The 15,823-nt window shown below is 41.1% G+C and overlaps 1 pseudogene; it reads left to right on the forward strand.

Annotated features, from left to right (window-relative positions):
• The first annotated feature begins 230 nt into the window (after positions 1–230).
• On the forward strand, positions 231–1,751 carry LOC119357410 (annotated as a pseudogene).
• Positions 1,752–15,823: the final 14,072 nt, after the last annotated feature.

A 15,823-nucleotide genomic window follows, 5' to 3' on the forward strand; every position in this document is an offset into this window, starting at 1 on the left:
CTATGTTTTGAATTTCGGCCGAGAAAAATGGATCTCAGCCGAATTTCAGCCATCTCGGCCTGGGGCAAAATATACTTTCAGGCGTAAAAATAAATTTTGGTCAGAAATTTTGAAAATGGTCGAAATTCGGCCATCTGTGCCTGGGGAGAAACATTTCACAAACTGAAAACCTTGGTCTCACCCTTGTGTGCAGGACTACAGGTATGCTAATTACTAGCTAGGTGGCTGCCATGGCATTGTGGACTGGGCTGCGTCATGCGGCAACAGTGACGCAGCTGGTTGGTGCAGATGTCGGCGGGCTCGTCTCCGTGATCGTGGAGTCTGCGCTGACGGCTCGGCAAAACAAGAGTGTGAGTGCGAGTAGCTCACTGGTTGGTTCCTCATGATTGCGCAGCTGTTGTAGTACATGCAGGACCTAGAGGAGGTGCAACTGCTAGCCGGGCTGGGTGACACGCTCCAGGACGCCCACGAGCTCGTCATGTCCTGCCAGGGGAGGAGCACAGCGTACCAGTTTGTCAAGGCCAACATGATGGTCGAGAGGTTCAGGGAGGTCCAGAGCAAGATCGAGTCCTACCTCATCGTCTTCCCCGTGATCAGCCACATCGGCATCACACGCCGCCTCGAACGGATCTACAAAGTACTAGTCTCATATGATTCCACCCCCATAGTTGAACCGTCTCCACTTCCACAGCTGTGTACAACTTCAGGCCTCTTTTGGTTCATAGGATAGAAAATCATAGGAATAGGATAGTCATAGGAAATGAGATGACATGTATCTCAAATCCTATGAGTAGGAATAGGAAAGGAGATGCTCTTTGATTCACATCATAGTATTTTTCCATTGAGTCTAGGCTAATGTTTATTTTCCTACAAAATGTGGAAGATAGAAGGAATTCCTTCACAGGAATAAGATTTCATTTCTACAAACCAAAGGGCTCTAAAGAAATTTTTCCTATAGAAATCCTATCCTATGAAATTCCTACAAGATTCCTCTAAACCAAAGGAGGCCTCAATACAAATTGGTCTCACCTTGCTGAGAAGATGATGGAGAAATTGATACTCCCTCTCTCCCATAATATAAGAGCACTTTTTACACTAATATAGTGTTAAAAACACTCTTATATTATGGGATGTAGGGAGTAGTACCATATGCTCCGTCATGACGGGATTCTTGGCTGACTGGATGCTTATTTGTGATCTATTTCTTTAGGAGTTTACAGAGGCCACCGCTCAGGATGTACTACCGCATGGAACTGATGAATTCACATTGGCGGAGATCTTGGCCCCACCAATAACTTTGCCATTGACACCATGATCGATTCCGGTGACTCTGGAACGGTGTACAGGGTGAGGCTTCATGATGGGCGAGAGGTGGCCATCAAGCACATGTGGAAACAACAGTCAAAAATCTATTACAAATTACAGGAAGAGTTCTGCACAGAGGTCGACATCCTCTCATGCCTCCGACACAAGCACATCATCCGCCCCATGGATCGTGTGTGAGCAAGGACAAGCGCCACCAAACAACCCTGCAAAAGGAAAAGAGGGGTCTACTAACCATGTGGAGAAAGGAGCCAGAGGAGTTGATCGTCTACAAATACATGGCGAATAGCACGCTCTTCGACCACCTTCACCCTGATCAGGGCTCTACCACGCTGTCGCTGGTGACGATGTCATGGAAGATGCACATCGATGTGCTTCTGGGTGTGTTCCGCACCATTGAGCACCTGCATTGTCATCATGCCTATTGACGTATAAATGTATTTCCAAGTCTTTTTCATCAGATCGGCATTTTAGTTGCATTTGCTAGAACATGCACTTCTACATGGTATCTGATACGTCTCCGTTGTATCTATAATTTTTCATTGTTCCATGCCAATATTCTACAACTTTTATATACTTTTGACAACTTTTTATACTATTTTTTGGACTAATATATTGATCCAGTGCCCAGTGTCAGTTCGTGTTTGTTGCATGTTTTTGTTTCGCAGAATATCCATATCAAACGGAGTCCAAACGGAATAAAAACCGGCGGAGATTTTTTTTGAAATATATATGATTTTTGGGAAGAAAAATCTATGCGAGACGATGCTCGAGGGGCCCACGAGGCAGGGGGGCGCGCCCCTGAGCCTCGTGGCCACCACGTAAGGCGGTTGATGCCCTTCTTTCGCCGCAAGAAAGCTAATATCCGGATAGAGATCGTGTTAAAATTTCATCCCGATCAAAGATCTCCGGGGATATAAGAAACGGTGAAAGGGTAGAATCTGAGAATGCAGAAACAGAGAGAGACAGAGAGACAGATCCAATCTCGGAGGGGCTCTCCCATGCCATGGAGACCAAGTACCAGAGGGAAAACCCTTCTCCCATCTAGGAAGGAGGTTAAGGAAGAAGAAGAAGAAGGGGGGCTCTCTCCCCCTCGCTTTCGGTGGCACCGGGGACCATCATCATCACCGCAATCTTCACCAACAACTTCACCGCCATCATCACCAACTCTTCCCCCCTCTATGTAGCGGTTTATCCTCTCTCTTACCCGCTGTAATCTCTACTTACACATGGTGCTCAACTCTATATATTATTTCCTAATGATGTATGGCTATCCTATGATGTTTGAGTAGATCCGTTTTGTCCTATGGGCTATTTGATGATCAAGATTGGTTTGAGTTGCATGTTTTATTATTGGTGATGTCCTATGGTGCTCTCCGTGTCACGCAAACGTGAGGGATCCCCGCTGTAGGGTGTTGCAAGACGTTTATGATTCGCTTATAGTGGGTTGCGTGAGTGACTGAAACACAAACCCGAGTAAGTGGCCTCTGGTGCTTTATATAAACCAGGGCCAGACTAGTCGATAGATATACATACAATCATACCATAGGCTAGCTTCTAGGGTTTAGTCTCTATGATCTCGTGGTAGATCAACTCTTGTAATACTCATATCATCAAGAACAATCAAGCAGGACGTAGGGTATTACCTTCATCAAGAGGGCCTGAACCTGGGTAAACATCGTGTCCCCTACCTCCTGTTACCATCCGCCTTAGACGCACAGTTAGGGACCCCCTACCCGAGATCCGCCGGTTTTGACACCGACATTGTTGCTTTCATTGAGAGTTCCGCTGTGTGATCGGCAAAATAATCGATGACTTGTCTGCAGGTCAACTGCGATGCCGGCATCTTCGTCGCCGGCTCGACTGGTCACCTTGGCTCGACCGAGGACCGTGCTCCATCTCCGATTGTCATGTTCGGATGAGGGCCTTCATCAATATCAACTCCGATCTCTATCAAGATCATGGAGAAATCATCCATGGAGCTCGGGGGCTCAACGTCAACATTGCCCTCGGGCGACCGTGCTGTTTTTCCGAACAGCGAACTTGTATCCGCTGCCACCACCTCTTAGAGCGTCGCTTTGACGATCCCTTTGATGGAATTGTGTGGAATTGAGTCTACAACAACCATGCAAAATTTCGTCGAGTTCCGATGGAGGAATCTCCGGCAATCTACTATATACCGGAGCCCTATCAAATCTGGACGGGAATCTGGACGAGTTTAGGGCGTGGTCTCCAGCACCTAGCTCGGACGTCCTGTGGAAGATCCAACCGATGATCGGCTGCGGAATTTCTATATCTAACACCCCTCAAAATTTCAGCTCGATCCGATCGTCCAAACTCCGGGAACCTTCCGATTAGTGCATCACTTTTCGGGTCTGTTTTCTGCGCGAATACGGATCCGACCCGAATTCGTGTTTCTTTATGAACGTGATATGAGACAACCTTCCTAAAGGAATTTTCTCCTAGGGTATTGTGCGTTGTTTTTAAACACGTGCCCATAAATTTTTAAGCCTCCTCTGAGGTAATCTTCACTATCATTCTGGTGTCAAACCAGTCCGGCAATACTGCTCCACGGCTACCGACCTGCGCTAGACACGTCGTCGCCTTTTGAGCCGAGCTTAACTTCTTCGGATCATCATCTCGGCGAGCGAACAAGAGTTCGGAATCAACAAGAATAAATCATCACCAACATCGCCGCCCCACGGAATACATGGAGCGGGAACACATGCATCGCTGCATGGTCACTTCATCAAACCGGCATTGACCGCGTCACAAGTTATGAACCTGCGTCGGCATGGCCGCACTGTTGCTTATTCAAGCCGATGTCCATCACGCCGAACTGCTTCAACACCTCGGCTAACACGGCAGCTGCAACGTCTCCTTACTGACCTGCTCCGTCTACTCGGCTAGACCGAGGGCTTCACCATCTCTTCATCAACTTACTTTGGAGACTTCGGCGTCACCAGCCGACCAGCTTCATCACCCATCACCCATCACCCGTGGACCAACTTAGCTGGACCACGGGCTTTTCCTTGGCGAGCCAACCTTTGCTAGCATCGCCATGCCACCGCTTCATCACCCATCAGGCAATGGGTGTGCGGATCGATCCCCAATTTTGGGAGTAGCCTTTCTCCAGATTGCTACAACAGATAAACCAGGTGCTATCAATCCTATTATTTTTTCTTGCTTGGGTTTATTTTTCCTAAGGAATTATTACTACGGTTTGTTTAATCATCTATACAGAGGTCTATCAAATGGTGGCCGCATTAACAACGGTCACGCGGTGGTTCGGTCAGTTTTAGTATACAGTTCGGCGAACGCCGCATCTGGAACTCAGACCGGCCTGCGAATTCGGGCTTGGTCATGCCTTCACCGCGTCACGCCGACGCCCTGCATCGACATAACTTCGGCGCCAGGCCACATCTCTTTCAATAAATTATTTTTGCGAAAAGCAATTATCCTTTTAGGACCGCACTATTTTATGTGTGTAGATGATCGACTCTGACTGTGTCACGTAGTCTCTTCGGCAAGCCGATGCCGTCGTCCCAATCGGCATAAATAGGCTCGCGTGATCACCTTGTTGGTCGTGTTGCCATACCGACATGTTCGGTTGCCTCGGGGACTTCGGCATCGCCGAGAGATCTCTACCTCATCGAGTGTTCGGCGCACAAGACATATTTCTTTTATTACTCACTAGCAAAAGAGTTCGTGCATTGCAACGGGAGAGAAAACATAACACACGCTCTTAACTCAACAACCATCACTCAAGACCAAAATAGGTCCATCTCCTTTATTTCTGCGAGGCATCATATTTGTGTTGCCGCTTATCCTCCTTCTCACCCTCGCTGGCGATGGTCTCGGTGTTCACACAAAACAACAAAAAACATGTGTTGAATATGGTTAATCCTAAGGCGTCTCTCTCTCTCCTCCCTCCCCCCTCTCTCGCTCGCTTACTCTCACTCTCGCAATGAGAAATCTGTTGTTTTCCCCTGCGACATTTTTCAGAGGTATGCATGTGTAGTAATTGATGTTTTCTTTTTCCTATATGGTTATAGTGGGGTGTTTATTTGCAATCTGGATCGCCGCCAGTATGAAAAAAAACCCAGATCTTGCGCTATAAATTATAAGTTTGCTTCCATAACAATATTTTAAAAATATTTTAACCGGTAAAATTAACATCATATTTAGATTTCACACATTTCTCTAATAAAATTTCATATATAATATGTTAAAATAGAAGTTACGGTTTAAAAGATACAGATAATTTAGAAAATCATTTGGTTTGACTCAAATATATTTCAAAATAATATTTAAAAATACTTAACAGGTAAAAATAATCTCATATTCATATTCTACATATTTTTCTAATCAAATTTCATATATAACATGTTCAAATCGGAGTTATGGTTGAAAAGATATGGATGATTTTAAAAAGCATTTGTTTGACTTAAATATTATCCGCGGATGAATTACCTAAAACATCGGGGTTTTCTTGGAAAATGTAAAATAATGGTTCGGGTGTGACTCAAATCCGGACGGCGGGTTGATTTTAAGAAAAGACAAGGACTTTCATGGCCTCCTCTTTTGTGTCTTGACGTAGTGTCCAAGTCTCCTGGGTCTTATTCGTTGAGAAAATCACGTTCCTGAAGGTTTCATTTCGTTTAGACTTCGTTTGATATTCGTTTTCTTCGAAACCCTAAAACAGGCAAAAAAACAGTAATTCTGGGTTGGGCCTCCTGTTAATAGATTAGTCCCAAAAATAATATAAAAGTGGATAATAAAGCCCAATAATGTCCAAAACAGTAGATAATATAGCATGTAGCAATCAAAAATTATAGATACGTTGGAGACATATCAGGAGACAACCCGAAAGTTTTAGAGAGCCATTTATTTCTGTTGAGTGCTTTTATATAGTTTAAAAACAACAAAAATAAAGAGGGGAACCCAAAACATTTTTCAAAAAGGAAAGTAAAAGTAGAAAGACAAGCATTGTTGAAGTGGGAGAGCTCCTTGAACTTTGTTCATGCTCACGGCAACTTTTTGAATCTTGATTACAGAAACTTTTCAACAAAAATAATTATCCCCTTGTTCAATTCCAATGTATTACAAAAATAATGTGCCAAGGTTTGCCTTTAGGATGTTTACATTTGCTTGATGGTTTGTACGGTGCAGGACAGAAACTTTGGCTGTGGTGCATGATTTTACATTTTTTGCTGGAACGTCAAATGGTTCTGATTCTTTTTGAACTACCTTTCTATGAAAATTGTTTATTTTTCCTAATTTTGGTATAATTCTTCAAGTATCAGAAGTATGGTGTATGTTCAGATTTCAACAGACTGTTCTGTTTTTGACAGATTCTGTTTTTGATGCATAGTTTGCTTGTTTTGATGAAATAATCAATTTATATCAGTGGATTAAGAGATGGAAAAGTTATATTCCAGTAGACACAATGCAAAAACAAAATATGAATTGGTTTGCAACATTACTTAGAGTAGTGATTTGCTTTATTATACTAACGGATCTTACCGAGTTTTCTATTGAAGTTTTGTGTGGATGAAGTGTTCGATGATCGAGAAGGTCTCGATGTGAGAAGAAGGAAGAGAGGCAAGAGCTCAAGCTTGGCGATGCCCGAGGCACCCCAAGTAAATATTCAAGGAGACTCAAGCGTCTAAGCTTGAGGATGCCCCGGAAGGCATCCCCTCTTTCTTCAACAAGTATTAGTATGTTTTCGGATTCGTTTTGTTCATGCGATATGTGCAATCTTGGAGCGTCTTTTGCATTTAGTTTTCATTGTTCTTTTTTGCACCATGCTGGTATGAGATAGTCCTTGGTTGATTTATAGAATGCTCTATGCACTTCACTTGTATCTTTTGAGTATGGCTTTATAGAATGCTTCATGTGCTTCACTTATATCATTTGAAGTTTGGATTGCATGTTTCTCTTTACATAGAAAACTGCCATTTGTAGAATGCTCTTCTGCTTCACTTATATTTGTTAGAGCGTGGGCATATCTTTTGTAGAAAGAATTAAACTCTCTTCCTTCACTTATATCTATTTAGAGAGATGATAGGAATTGGTCATTCACATGGTTAGTCATAAAATCCTACATAAAACTTGTAGATCACTGAATATGATATGTTTGATTCCTTGCAATAGTTTTGCGATATAAAGATGGTGATATTTGAGTCATGCTAGTGGGTAGTTGTTGATAACCCACAAGTATAGGGGATCGCACCAGTTTTCGAGGGTAAAGTATTCAACCCAAATTTATTGATTCGACACAAGGGGAGCCAAAGAATACTCTCAAGTATTAGCAGCTGAGTTGTCAATTCAACCACACCTGGAAACTTAGTATCTGCAGCAAAGTATTTAGTAGCAAGGTAATATGATAGTAGTGGTAACGGTAGCAAAAGTAATATTTTTGGTATCTTGTAGTTATGAATAGCAATAACAACGGGAAAGTAAATAAGCGAAGAACAATATATGGAAAGCTCGTAGGCAATGGATCGGTGATAGAGAATTATGCCGGATGCGGTTCATCATGTAACAGTCATAACCTAGGGTGCACAGAACTAGCTCCAGTTCATTGATATAATGTAGGCATGTATTCCGAACATAGTCATATGTGCTTATGGAAAAGAACTTGCATGACATCTTTTGTCCTACCCTCCCGTGGCAGCGGGGTCCTTACGAAAACTAAGGGATATTAAGGCCTCCTTTTAATAGAGTACCAGAACAAAGCATTAACATATAGTGAATACATGAACTCCTCAAACTACGGTCATCACCGGTAAGTATCCCGATTGTTGTCACTTCGGGGTTAACGGATCATAACACATAATAGGTGACTATAGACTTGCAAGATAGGATCAAGAACACTCATATATTGATGAAAACATAATAGGTTCAGATCTGAAATCATGGCACTCGGGCCGTAGTGACAAGCATTAAGCATAGCAAACTCATAGCAGCATCAATCTCATAACATAGTGGATACTAGGGATCAAACCCTAACAAAACTAACTCGATTACATGATAGGTCCCATCCAACCCATCACCGTCCAGCAAGCCTACGATGGAATTACTCACGCACGGCGGTGAGCATCATAAAATCGGTGATGGAGGATGGTTGATGATGACGATGGTGACGGATTCCCCTCTTCGGAGCCCCGAACGGACTCCAGATCAGCCCTCCCGAGAGGTTTTAGGGCTTGGCAGCGGCTCCGTATCGTAAAACGCGATGAATTCTTGTCTCTGATTTTTCTATCCCTGAAACACAATACATAGAGTTGGAGTTGGAGTCAGAGAGGCACCAGGGGGCCCACGAGGTAGGGGGGAGCCCCCACCCTTGTGGAGAGGTGGTGGGCCCCCTGGCCTTCATCTTTTGCAGGTATTTTTTATATTTTCTAAAATGTTGCTCCGTGAAGTTTAAGGTCATTCCGAGAACGTTTGTTTCTGCACATAAATAACACCATGGTAATTCTGCTGAAAATAGCGTCCGGGTTAGTTCCATTCAAATCATGCAAGTTAGAGTCCAAAACAAGGGAAAAAGTGTTTGGAAAAGTAGATACGACGGAGATGTATCAACTCCCCCAAGCTTAAACCTTTGCTTGTCCTCAAGCAATTCAGTTGACAAACTGAAAGTGATAAAGAAAAACTTTTACAAACTCTGTTTGTTCTTCTTGTTGTAAATATGTAAAGTCAGCATTCAAGTTTTCATCAAAGATTATAACTAACCACATTCGCAATAACGCTTAGGTCTCAAGTTTACTCATATCAATAGCATAATCAACTAGCGAGCAATAATAATAAATCTCAGAATATAACACTTTCTCAAAACAATCATAATATGATATAACAAGGTGGTATCTCGCTAGCCCTTTCTGAGACCACAAAACATAAATGCAGAGCACCTTTAAAAACCAAGGACTGACTAGACATTGTAATTCATGGTAAAAGAGATCCAATCAAGTCATACTCAATGTAAACTAACAGTAACGAATGCAAATGACAGCGGTGCTCTCCAACTGGTGCTTTTTAATAAGAGGATGATGACTCAGCATAAAAGTAAATAGATAGGCCCTTCGCAGAGGGAAGCAGGGATTTGTAGAGGTGCTAGAGCTCGGTTTTGAAACAGAGGTGAATAATATTTTGAGCGTTATACTTTCATTGTCAACATAACAACCAAGATATGGCGATATCTTCCATGCTACACACATTATAGGCGGTTCCCAAACAGAGTGGTAAAGTTTATACTACCCCTTCCACCAACAAGCATCAATCCATGGCTTGCTCGAAACAACGAGTGCCTCCAACTAACAAGAGTCCCAGGGGGAGTTTTGTTTGCAATTATTTTGATTTAGTTTGCATAAAGCATGGGACTGGGCATCCCGGTGACCAGCCATTTATCTCGTGAGTGAGGAGCGGAGTCCACTCCTCTTGAGAATAACTCGCCTAATATGAAAGATACAGACAACCCTAGTTGATACATGAGCTATTCGAACATACAAAACAGGATATTTATTTGAAGGTTTAGAGTTTGGCACATACAAATTTACTTGGAACGGCAGGTAGATACCGTATATAGGTAGGTATAGTGGACTCATGTGGAATAACTTTGGGGTTTAAGGTATTGGATGCACAAGCAGTATTCCTTCTTAGTAAAGGTGAAGGCTAGCAAAAGACTGGGAAGCGACCAGCTAGAGAGCGACAACAGTCATGAACATGCATTAAAATTAATCAACACCGAATGCAAGCATGAGTAGGATATAATCCACCATGAACATAAATATCGTGAAGGCTATGTTGATTTTGTTTGAACTACATGCATGAATATGCGTCAAGTCAAGTCACTTAAATCATTCAGAGGAGGATACCACCCTATCATACCACATCATAATCATTTCAATAGCATGTTGGCACGCAAGGTAAACCATTATAACTCATAGCTAATCAAGCATGGCACAAGAACTATGATCTCTAGTTGTCATCGCAAACATGTTTATTCATAATAGGCTTAATCAGGAACAATGAACTAATCATATTTACAAAAACAAAAGAGGTCGAGTTTATACCAGCTTCTCTCATCTCAGTCAGTCCATCATATATCATCATAATTGCCTTTCACTTGCATGACCGAACGATGTGAATTTTAGTAATAGTGCGCATGCATTGGATTAAGCTGGAATCTGCAAGCATTCAATAAACAGGAGAAGACAAGGCAATATGGGCTCTTTTGTCAGATCAACAATAATGTATGTAAGAGCCACTTCAACAATTTAATTATGGTCTTCTCCTATCGACCCCCAAAGGAAAGAAAAGAAATAAAACTATTTACACGGGAAAGCTCCCAACAAGCAGAAGAAGAACATGAAATCTTTTTGGGTTTTCTTTTTAATTACTACTACAAGCATGGAAAGTAAACTAATTAAAAGCTACAACTAATTTTTTTGGTTTTTCTTAAGGTTTATTAAACACACAAGAAGAAAGCATAAAAAGAAAATAAACTAGCATGGATGATACAATGAAAAAGGTATGAGCACCGACATCTAGCAATGAGTGTGTGAACATAAATGTAATGTTGGTGGGAAATACGTACTCCCCCAAGCTTAGGCTTTTGGCCTAAGTTGGTCTATGACCATGGCTGGCCTGGCGGATATGCATAATAGTTGTTGGGGTCGTACTGCGATGCAGCGGTTATCGCCTGCTGAGCTGCAGCATGGCGACGAGCGGCCTCCGCTCTCCTCTCATACTCATCTGCCTCCTCTGGTAATAGTATATCTTCCTTTTGCCTGATGATCAAAGAAGGCAAGAGCAGGGAGAGTAATACGGACAGCACGGCGTCTGTCAAAGATTAGTCGATACTGGAGAGGTGATTCATTCCTCTCGACAAACTGGTGGTGAACCATAGCATTAAAGTCTAGGTAAGTAGGAGGTAATTCAATATCATCTTCGCGTATGGCTATACCAAGAAAATTAGCTATGCGGGTTGTTGCATAAATTCCTCCAAAGAAATCTCCATTAAATCTATAAAGATGCAACCTACATGCAACAATGGCTCCCAAATTATAAGATTTATCTCCTAACACATCACTCCTAAGAATACCGAGGTCAGGGACACACATGTGACATGCCTCATCTTTACCATTAATGCGTCTACCTATGAAGAGAGCAAAATAATATATAGCAGGAAAGTGAATGCTCCCTATGGTGGCTTGTGTTATATCTCTAGATTCTCCCACAGTTATGCTAGCAAGAAAATCTCTAAATTCAGATTTGCGAGGATCCCTTATACTGCCCCATTGTGGAAGTTTGCAAGCAGTGGTAAAATCCTCTAAGTCCATGGTATAAGAATTTTCATAAAGATCAAACAGGACAGTTGGAGAATTACGTGAAGATGAAAATTCAAACCTCCTCACAAAGGTACTAGTGAGATTGTGATACTGACTGCACTTCTCTTCCACGAAGCTCACAAGATCGGCGTTACACAAATATGCGTTGAATTCTTCCTTAATTCCTGCTCGATCCATAAAATTTTCAGAAGGCCACTCACAAGGACGCACTAGAGTGTCTCTTGGTGGCTCTTCATCAACATCACGCATTGCAAGCCTGGGTCCTTGCTTCCTTGAGGAACCACCTTGGAACATTTTCCTAAGCATTTTTCTTCCTCTGAAAAATTCTGAAATTTTTTAGTAACTTCAAAAAAAAGTGAACCAAACTCAATAATATTGATAGCAACTACTCCTACAAGTGCCTCGGGCCTATATCATGCATCAAAACTACTTTTGACCATATAAATTTGACATGCAAGCTAAAGAACATGGTCACCTAGGCAGCAAAAATTTGCAATTAATAAAGCACTAGAATAAAAACTAATTGGACCAATGGAGGAGTCACATACCAAGGAAAAATCTCCCCAAGTAGTTTTGTGAGAGGTGCTTTGAGCAAGGAGATCGAAAATGGTAGCAAAACGAGCTTGGACTCGGGTTTGAGCTGGTTATTCGTGTTTGTGGGAGTAAGAAGAAGTGCGTGGGTGAAAGGATAAGTGGAGGGGGGCCACCATGGGCCCACGAGGCAGGGGGCGCGCCCAGGGGGTAGGGCACGCCCTCCACCCTCGTGGGCAGGTGGTTGACCCCCCTGCTGTGTTCTCAGTGCCAAATATTCTTAAATATTCTAGAAAAAAATCATATTTAAATTTCAAGGCATTTGGAGAACTTTTATTTTCAGGGTATTTTTATATTGCACGGATAATCGGATAACAGACAGAAAATATTTATTTTTATTTTATTTAAGATAAATAACAGAAAGTAAAAGTGGGGTACAGAAGGTTGTGCCTTCTAGTTTCATCAATCTCATGATCATCAAAAGGAATCCACTAACAAGGTTGATCAAGTCTTGTTAACGAACTCATTCCGAATAACATGGAACCGGAGAAATTTCGAATAATACTATGTTACCTCAACGGGGATATGCACATCCCCAATAATAAGAATATCATATTTCTTCTTGACAGTAGGAAGAGGAAATTCAAAACCTCCAAATATAATCGATGGAATTTTTCCAATAGAGTTGATACTATGAACTTGAAGTTGTTTCCTCGGAAAGTTTACCGTATGCTCATTACCATTAACATGAAAAGTGACATTGCCTTTAGTGCAATCAATAACAGCCCCTGTAGTGTTCAAAAAAGGTCTTCCAAGAATAATAGACATACTATCGTCCTCGGGAATATCAATAATAACAAAGCCCGTTAAAATAGTAACGTTTGCAACTACAACAGGCACATCCTCACAAATACCGACAGGTATAGCAGTTGATTTATCAGCCATTTGCAAAGATATTTCAGTAGGTGTCAACTTATTCAAATCAAGTCTACGATATAAAGAGAGAGGCATAACACTAACACCGGCTCCAAGATCACATAGAGCAGTTTTAACATAGTTCCTTTTAATGGAGCATGGTATAGTGGGTACTCCTGGATCTCCAAGTTTCTTTGGTATTCCACCCTTAAAAGTATAATTAGCAAGCATGGTGGAAATTTCAGCTTCAGGTATCTTTCTCTTATTTGTAACAATATCTTTCATATACTTAGCATAAGGATTCATTTTGAGCATATCAGTTAATCGCATACGCAAAAAGATAGGTCTAATCATTTCAGCAAAGCGCTCAAAATCCTCATCATCCTTTTTCTTGGATGGTTTGGGAGGAAAATGCATGGGTTTCTGAACCCATGGTTCTCTTTCTTTACCATGTTTCCTAGCAACAAAGTATTTCTTACCATAACGTTGATTCTTTGATTGTGGGTTATCAAGATCAACAGCAAGTTCAATTTCTAAATCATTATCATTACTAGGTTGAGCATCATCATGAACATTATCATTAACACTAGTTTCAGGTTCATTACCAGATTGAGTTTCAGCATCAGAAATAAAAATATCATTTGGATTCTCAGGTGTTTCAGTAACAGGTTCACTAGAAGCACGCAACGTCCTATCATTTTTCTTTTTCTTCTTTTTAGAAGGACTAGGTGCATCTATATTATTTCTCTGAGAATCTTGCTCCGTTCTCTTAGGGTGGCCTTCAGGATACAAAGGTTCCTGAGTCATTTTACCACCTCTAGTCATAACTCTAACATCATTATCATTATTCTTACGATTCAATTCATTGAGCAAATCATTTTGAGCTTTAAGTACTTGTCCTTCTTGAGTGGTAACCATAGAGGCATGTTTACTAATAAGTTTAAGTTCACCTTTGACATTAGCCATATAATCACCCAAGTGTTCAAGCATATTTGAATTGTATTTCAATTGTCTACCGAAATAAGCATTAAAGTCTTCTTGCTTAGCCATAAATTTATCAAACTCATCTAATCATGGGCTAGCAAACTTAGTAAACGGGATTTCAGCTTTATCATATCTATAGAGAGAATTTACCTTTACTACCTGTGTCGGGTTATCAAGACCACGAGTTTCTTCAATAGGTGATGGATCAAGATCATATGTTTCTTCAACAGGCGGTAAATTAAGACCGTGTATTTCTTCAATAGGAGGTAAATTCTTAACATCTTCAGGTTTAATACCTTTTTCTTTCATAGATTTCTTTGCCTCTTGCATATCTTTAGGACTGAGAAATAGAATACCCCTTTTCTTCAGAGTTGGTTTAGGAATAGGCTCAGGAATTGGCTCCGGAGGTGTCCAATTATTTTCATTTGTCAACATATTATTCAATCGAATTTCAGCTTCATCCGGTGTTCTTTCCCTGAAAACAGAACCAGCACAACTATCCAGGTAATCTTTGGAAGCATCGGTTAGTCCATTATAAAAGATATCAAGTATTTCATTTTTCCTAAGAGGATGATCAGGCAAAGCATTAAGTAATTGGAGAAGCCTCCCCCAAGCTTGTGGGAGACTCTCTTCTTCAATTTGCACAAAATTATATATATGTCCCTTAAAGCAGCTTGTTTCTTATGAGCAGGGAAATATTTAGCAGAGAAGTAAAAAATCATATCCTGGGGACTACGCACACAACCAGGATCAAGAGAATTAAACCATATCTTAGCATCACCCTTTAATGAGAACGGAAATATTTTAAGGATGTAAAAGTAACGAGTTCTCTCCTCATTAGTGAACAGGGTAGCTATATCATTTAATTTAGTAAGATGTGCTACAACAGTTTCAGATTCATAGCCATGAAAAGGATCAGATTGAACCAAAGTAATTATATCAGGATCAACAGAGAATTCATAATCCTTATTGGTAACATAGATAGGTGAAGTAGCAAAAGCAGGGTCATGTTTCATTCTAGCATTTAGAGATTGCTTGTTCCATTTAGCTAATAACCTCTTAAGTTCGTTTCTATCTTTGCAAGCTAAAATAGCTAAAGAGGCTTCTTGATCAAAAACATAACCCTCAAGAATAACAAGTGATTCTTCATCATCACTTTCATCAGTATTATCAGATTCAATATTTTCAATCTCTCTAGCTCTAGCAAGTTTTCATCCAGAAATTCACCAAGTGGCACAGTAGTATCAAGCATAGAAGTAGTTTCATCATAAGTATCATGTATAGCAGAAGTGGCATCATCAATAACACGCGACATATCAGAACGAATAGCTGAAGCAGTTTTAGGCGTCACAAGCTTACTCAAAACAGAAGGTGAATCAAGTGCAGAGTTAGATGGCAGTTCCTTACCTCCCCTCGTAGTTGAGGGATAAATCTTGGTTCTTGGATCTTTCAAGTTCTTCATAATGATAAGCAGATATAAATCCCAAGTGACTCAAAGAATAGAGCTATGCTCCTCGGCAAGGGCGCCATAAAATAGTATTGATAACCCACAAGTATAGGGGATCGCAACAGTTTTCGAGGGTAAAGTATTCAACCCAAATTTATTGATTTGACACAAGGGGAGCCAAAGAATACTCTCAAGTATTAACAGCCCAGTTGTCAATTCAAGCACACCTGGAAACTTAGTATCTGCAGCAAAGTATTTAGTAGCAAGGTAA

This window comes from Triticum dicoccoides, chromosome 2A (genome assembly GCF_002162155.2).
Source record: "Triticum dicoccoides isolate Atlit2015 ecotype Zavitan chromosome 2A, WEW_v2.0, whole genome shotgun sequence".
NCBI classification, from domain to species: domain Eukaryota; kingdom Viridiplantae; phylum Streptophyta; class Magnoliopsida; order Poales; family Poaceae; genus Triticum; species Triticum dicoccoides.